This window comes from Salvelinus alpinus, chromosome 15 (genome assembly GCF_045679555.1).
Source record: "Salvelinus alpinus chromosome 15, SLU_Salpinus.1, whole genome shotgun sequence".
NCBI lineage: Eukaryota > Metazoa > Chordata > Actinopteri > Salmoniformes > Salmonidae > Salvelinus > Salvelinus alpinus.
In genome coordinates this window covers 5,877,985-5,883,984 of record NC_092100.1, presented here as the reverse complement: position 1 = coordinate 5,883,984, position 6,000 = coordinate 5,877,985, and the positions used below count along the sequence as shown (strand labels likewise).

The following is a 6,000-nucleotide window of genomic DNA, read 5'->3' as shown; positions in this document are numbered from 1 at the left end:
TAACTAGGCCCTCTAAACAACTTGGTGGTCTACCAACTAACTAGGCCCTCTAAACAACGTGGTGGTCTACCAACTAACTAGGCCCTCTAAACAACTTTTTGGGCTACTGTTACATTTCCCAGCAAGAAAACCAAACATTTTTGCTCATACAGAAAGGGTAACTAACAAAGAGTCACTGACCACAACCAAAACAAAAGAGGTGGGGTTTTTAGGGGGGGTTCTGAAAGACATTCATGGGACTGTCCACTGAAAGTTGACTAGCAACAACAACTAGGACCTAAAAGACACCCACCATGAGACCCACTAAATTTGCCCAAGAAGAGGCAAACAAAAGAAAAAAAACAACAGCTTAAAGACAGGAAGCAAACCAAACAGTGGAGCAAAACGAAAACAGGGACGGTCAGATAAAGGATTGTTTGTCTAGAAATCAAATAGTGATTGCCAACTAAAGGCGTTAACCCTCCAAGACAACTGGGAGCACTGCGTCAGCCACTCTTAAATATCACCTGGGCCAGCCACTCTTAAATATCACCTGGGCCAGCCACTCTAAAATATCACCTGAGCCAGCCACTCTTAAATATCACCTGGGCCAGCCACTCTTAAATATCACCTGGGGCCAGCCACTCTTAAATATCACCTGGGGCCAGCCACTCTAAAATATCACCTGGGCTAGCCACTCTTAAATATCACCTGAGCCAGCCACTCTAAAATATCACCTGGGCCAGCCACTCTAAAATATCACCTGGGCCAGCCACTCTAAAATATCACCTGGGCTAGCCACTCTTAAATATCACCTGGGCCAGCCACTCTAAAATATCACCTGGGCCAGCCACTCTAAAATATCACCTGGGCCAGCCACTCTAAAATATCACCTGGGCCAGCCACTCTAAAATATCACCTGGGCCAGCCACTCTAAAATATCACCTGGGCCAGCCACTCTAAAATATCACCTGGGCCAGCCACTCTTAAATAGCACCTGGGCCAGCCACTCTAAAATATCACCTGGGCCAGCCACTCTAAAATATCACCTGGGCCAGCCACTCTAAAATATCACCTGGGCCAGCCACTCTAAAATATCACCTGGGCTAGCCACTCTTAAATATCACCTGGGCCAGCCACTCTTCAATATCACCTGGGGCCAGCCACTCTTCAATATCACCTGGGCCAGCCACTCTAAAATATCACCTGGGCCAGCCACTCTAAAATATCACCTGGGCCAGCCACTCTTAAATAGCACCTGGGCCAGCCACTCTAAAATATCACCTGGGCCAGCCACTCTTAAATATCACCTGAGCCAGCCACTCTTAAATAGCACCTGGGCCAGCCACTCTTAAATAGCACCTGGGCCAGCCACTCTTAAATAGCACCTGGGCCAGCCACTCTTGAATATCCCCTGTGCCATCACAGGTGTAACACATACTGACTAACGAGGTGACACCAATCGGTACGCTCAATGCGCTAACGTGCTAACGTCCAACCTCACAATATAAATGGAAAAAACAAAGCCTGTAACAGCTACCAACTGACCAAATCAAATCAAATGTATTTACAAAGCCCTTCTTACATCAGCCGATGTCACAAAGTGCTGTACAGAAACCCAGCCGAAAACCCCCAAAACAGCAAGCAATCCAGATGTAGAAGCACGGTGACTAGGAAAAACTCTCTAGAAAGGCAGGAACCTAGGAAGAAGCCTAGAGAGGAACCAGGTTCTGAGGGGTGGCCAGCACTCTTCTGGCAGGCCCCTCTAAACAACTTGGTGGTGTCCCAACCAACTAACCAAGCCTAGTAACATTCACAGGGCATTTCCATGGTGCAGAGCTCTGCTTTGTGCTGGTATTGTGTCCTCTCAGCTTGATGTCTCAGGCTTGACCTATAAACAGGGATTAATTCAACATGCAGATCAAAATGTCCAGGACATTAATGCTGTAAATAAATGTACCTTACTGTATTCCTCGTTAGGAATGCACTTTTCCTCTGTCTCTCGTGATGGCCTTAACATTACAATGAACTTAGAGTAGCTGATTGGTTCTGGGTGCCTAGATGAGTAAATCTGTCTTGATATGCCCGTATACAATACTATAGCTAGATGTTATACAGAATTATACAATGGGTGGTGACTAATCCTGAATGCTGATCGGTTAAAACCGCTTTCCAGCCGGTGTCTATTCGACAAGTTACCACTGGCTGATGTTAAAATGCCTGTTTACTCTGTTTCATCTGACAGCTGCAATCCACTGTCTCATCAGCCCAGCCGGGCAATTTATAAACTTGATCTCCACTATAAAAAGCATCTAGACGTTATCTCACATGTCTTTTAGACTAACATTTAGTTTTCAACTGTGGAGATTTGTACAAATGTTGCTGTCTGTCTCTCTGACGTTTGCAACATTGTTTCAATATTCAAATTCGATCTCCAGCTGTCCCGTAGTAATGAACATGTCGGGAGTCGGGACGAGAGAGACAGGCAGGCAGCGTTTCTCAGCCAGTCGAAATCATGAATCAGCTGGCATATATTATATGGACATGTACAAATAAAATCCAATTGAAAAAAGGTCAAACGAAACGAAGTGCAACTAGTTTTCAGTCTTTCCAGCTCCAGTTTGAAGTGATTGCGTTAGCTGTGTTGTTGACTAGCTTGTTATTCGGTCTGCACTGTTTGACCTGATTGTAAGTTAGCCGTAGTTGGTTAGCTAGCAAGCAAGGGATGAGAACGTTGCCAGCCAGTATGCTTACCCCCCCCCCCTCTCTCTTTCTCTCTCTTATTCTTTCTCTCTCTCTCTCCCTCTCTCTCTCTGCCCGATGTTCAGCCCTCCCCTCCTCTCTCTCTCTGTCTCTCTCTCTCCCTCTATCTCTCCCTCTCTGTCTCTCTCTCTCTCTCTCTCTCTCTCTGCCCGATGTTCAGCCCTCCCCCCCCTCTCTCTCTCTCGCTGCTGCATTGATGCTGCTACCTCCCTCAGTGATGACATCACCAGGCTCAGTATAGTTCAGCATCCTCCCTGTAAGGCAGCAGGCAGGCAGTCAACAGAACAGAGACATTTTGTCTTCCAGCACTCAACGCAAAACCCTTCTTGTTTTATCAAACCCTCCCTGGACCCCAGGCTATAGCAGGGTTTCTAGGCTATACTATAATAATACCCTCTAGCGGTCGTGGTGTTCTTTCTACCTTGAGTCTTCTTCCTGCTTGGAGGGAGGAGGGGAGAAAAGAAGGGAAGTGGGCTGGCAGCTGGTCTGTGACAGTCAGTCAGACAGAGAGAGAGAGAGAGACAGAGCCAGAGCTGGAAGACAGACAATTAACAGAAGAGGAGAGCAGAGCAAACACGCTTCTTAAACCGGACGGGGCATTAAAGAGGTAGGATCCATTGTTCTGGTACTAATGCAGTATTCATAGGGAAGTGTTTGTTTGGTGTTGTGTCTCCCGGGGCTGGGAAGGGAGAAAAGGATTGTGATGGGGTGCGGCTATAGAGGAGCTGTCAACTCAGACCATGTAGGATGGATGGAAAACTAGCGGCTTAAATATAATAGATCATTTTCTCTAGAACCTATATATTGTCCTTTTCTAGTATAATGTTGAGCTGGTTGACAATAAGAATGTCATTCAGGAGGTAGAATAGGCAGCAACATCAGTTGACAACCTCATTTAGAATTTGCCTTTAAAAAAATATATATTATTACGTTACAATTGAATTGTGCCTGGGACAATTTAATAGCCCTACACGTTGAATTATCCTGAAATGTCCGTTTCAAATGACAGCCTACGTCTAAACTACGGCCATGTGTTGTAGCCTATGATAATTAAAAAAAATGACGTGGGGAGTAAATTGTAGGCTAACATTAGATCGTGATAAACTCCCACGATGCATGTCCTGTTTACCTACGTTTTATTTCACACAACACGTATATCCTCGTAATTACAGTCTCTCTCCAAAAATGGTGGTCAGATGCATTCTCATGTCAGATTAAGCCTATAAACCAGCCTATACCTATAATAAGGTAGAGGGGCAGGTAGACTAGTGGTTAGAGCGTTGGGCCAGTTATCAAAAGGTCTCTAGTTCGTAAGGTGTGAAATCTGTCGCACTTCAGCAAGGCACTTGACCCTAATTGCTCTTGGGTCGCGGTTGATAATTGCAGACCCCGCTCCTCCGAGGGTCTCAGGGAGTTTTGGGATATGCCCAAAAAAATCAGACATGAGTATTAATACGTAATGAACGTGTCGGGACGAGACAGACAGGCCGTTTTTCTCAGCCAGTCGAAATCATGAATCAGCATTATTTTGATGGATATATACAAAGAAATGTCAATAGAAGACCGGTCAAATTAAACTAAGTGCAGCTAGTTTGCGGTCTTTCTACATTCAGTTTGAAGTGATTGTGGTAGCCGTGTTGTTGGCTAGCTCCTCTGAACAACATTCCTGACGAAATAGCATTTTCTACGCCAGGTGAAATCACGCCTCATTAGCTTATTGTTATGGATGTATCCAAATATATGTCACTAGAAAACAGCTTAAATAAATGCAAATGCAGCTACTTTTATTCTGTCTGCACTGTTTGACGTGACTGTAAATTAGCCGCAGTTGGCTAGCAAGCAAGGGATAAGAACGTTGCCAGCCAGTATGGCAATAGAACATTTAGAACCAACGACTGGGTCGCGTCCATAGATACAGAACCACAATACTTAACGACTGGGTCGCGTCCATAGATACAGAACCACAATACTGAACGACTGGGTCGCGTCCATAGATACAGAACCAAAATACTTAACGACTGAGTCGCGTCCATAGATACAGAACCACAATACTTAACGACTGAGTCGCGTCCATAGATACAGAACCACAATACTTAACGACTGAGTCGCGTCCATAGATACAGAACCACAATACTTAACGACTGAGTCGCGTCCATAGATACAGAACCAAAATACTTAACGACTGAGTCGCGTCCATTAATACAGAACTTTGCTTTCATTCAGCCACAAGATCACTGAGCTCTTCGGGTACGGGTCATTCTACTGCCAATGTTCGTCTATGGAGATTGCATGGCTGTGTGCTCGATTTTATACACCTTTCAGCAACAGGTGTGGCTGAAATAGCTGAATCCACTAATTTGAAGGGGTGTCCACATACTTTTGTATATATAGTGTATATTGAATACTATGTACCGTATGCCCTTATTAGTAAACCTATTCAAGGCACCCTATGGGGCTTTGGGGCCATTAGCCATTCAGGATAAAGGAAATACATCCTGGTCTGGTGTGACAAAGCAGTTTTTACACCATCAGTCATTAGTGTTCCATCAATATGCTACAGGCTTATCAATATGCCACAGGCTTGTCAATATGCCACAGGCTTGTCAATATGCCACAGGCTTATCAATATGCTACAGGCTTATCAATATGCTACAGGCTTATCAATATGCTACAGGCTTATCAATATGCTACAGGCTTGTCAATATGGCACAGGCTTATCAATATGCTACAGGCTTATCAATATGCTACAGGCTTATCAATATGCTACAGACTTGTCAATATGCTACAGGCTTGTCAATATGCCACAGGCTTATCAATATGCTACAGGCTTATCAATATGCTACAGGCTTGTCAATATGTCACAGGCTTATCAATATGCTACAGGCTTGTCAATATGCTACAGACTTATCAATATGCTACAGGCTTGTCAATATGCTACAGGCTTGTCAATATGCTACATGCTTGTCAATATGCTACAGGCTTGTCAATTTGCTACAGGCTTATCAATCTGCTACAGGCTTATCAATATGCTACAGGCTTGTCAATATGCTACAGGCATGTCAGTATGCTACAGGCTTGTCAATATGCTACAGGCTTATCAATATGCTACAGGCTTGTCAATATGCTACAGGCTTGTCAATATGCTACAGGCTTATCAATATGCTACAGGCTTGTCAATATGCTACAGGCTTGTCAATATGCTACAGGCTTATCAATATGCTACAGGCTTGTCAATATGCTACAGGCTTGTCAATATGC

General features: G+C 44.4%; 1 protein-coding gene across 23 annotated transcripts in view; it reads left to right on the top strand.

The window, feature by feature from the left end:
• The first annotated feature begins 2,977 nt into the window (after nt 1-2,977).
• Nucleotides 2,978-6,000, top strand: part of LOC139539409 (kinesin-like protein KIF1A) — a 242,293-nt gene continuing 239,270 nt past the window's right edge. For 15 of the 23 annotated variants that reach the window (XM_071342327.1, XM_071342325.1, XM_071342320.1 and 12 more), the window contains exon 1: nt 2,978-3,349. The gene's annotated coding sequence lies outside the window, so the exon portion shown is untranslated. The remainder of the gene's footprint in view (nt 3,350-6,000) is intronic. The other 8 variants (XM_071342336.1, XM_071342331.1, XM_071342330.1 and 5 more) reach the window with 2 other exon arrangements.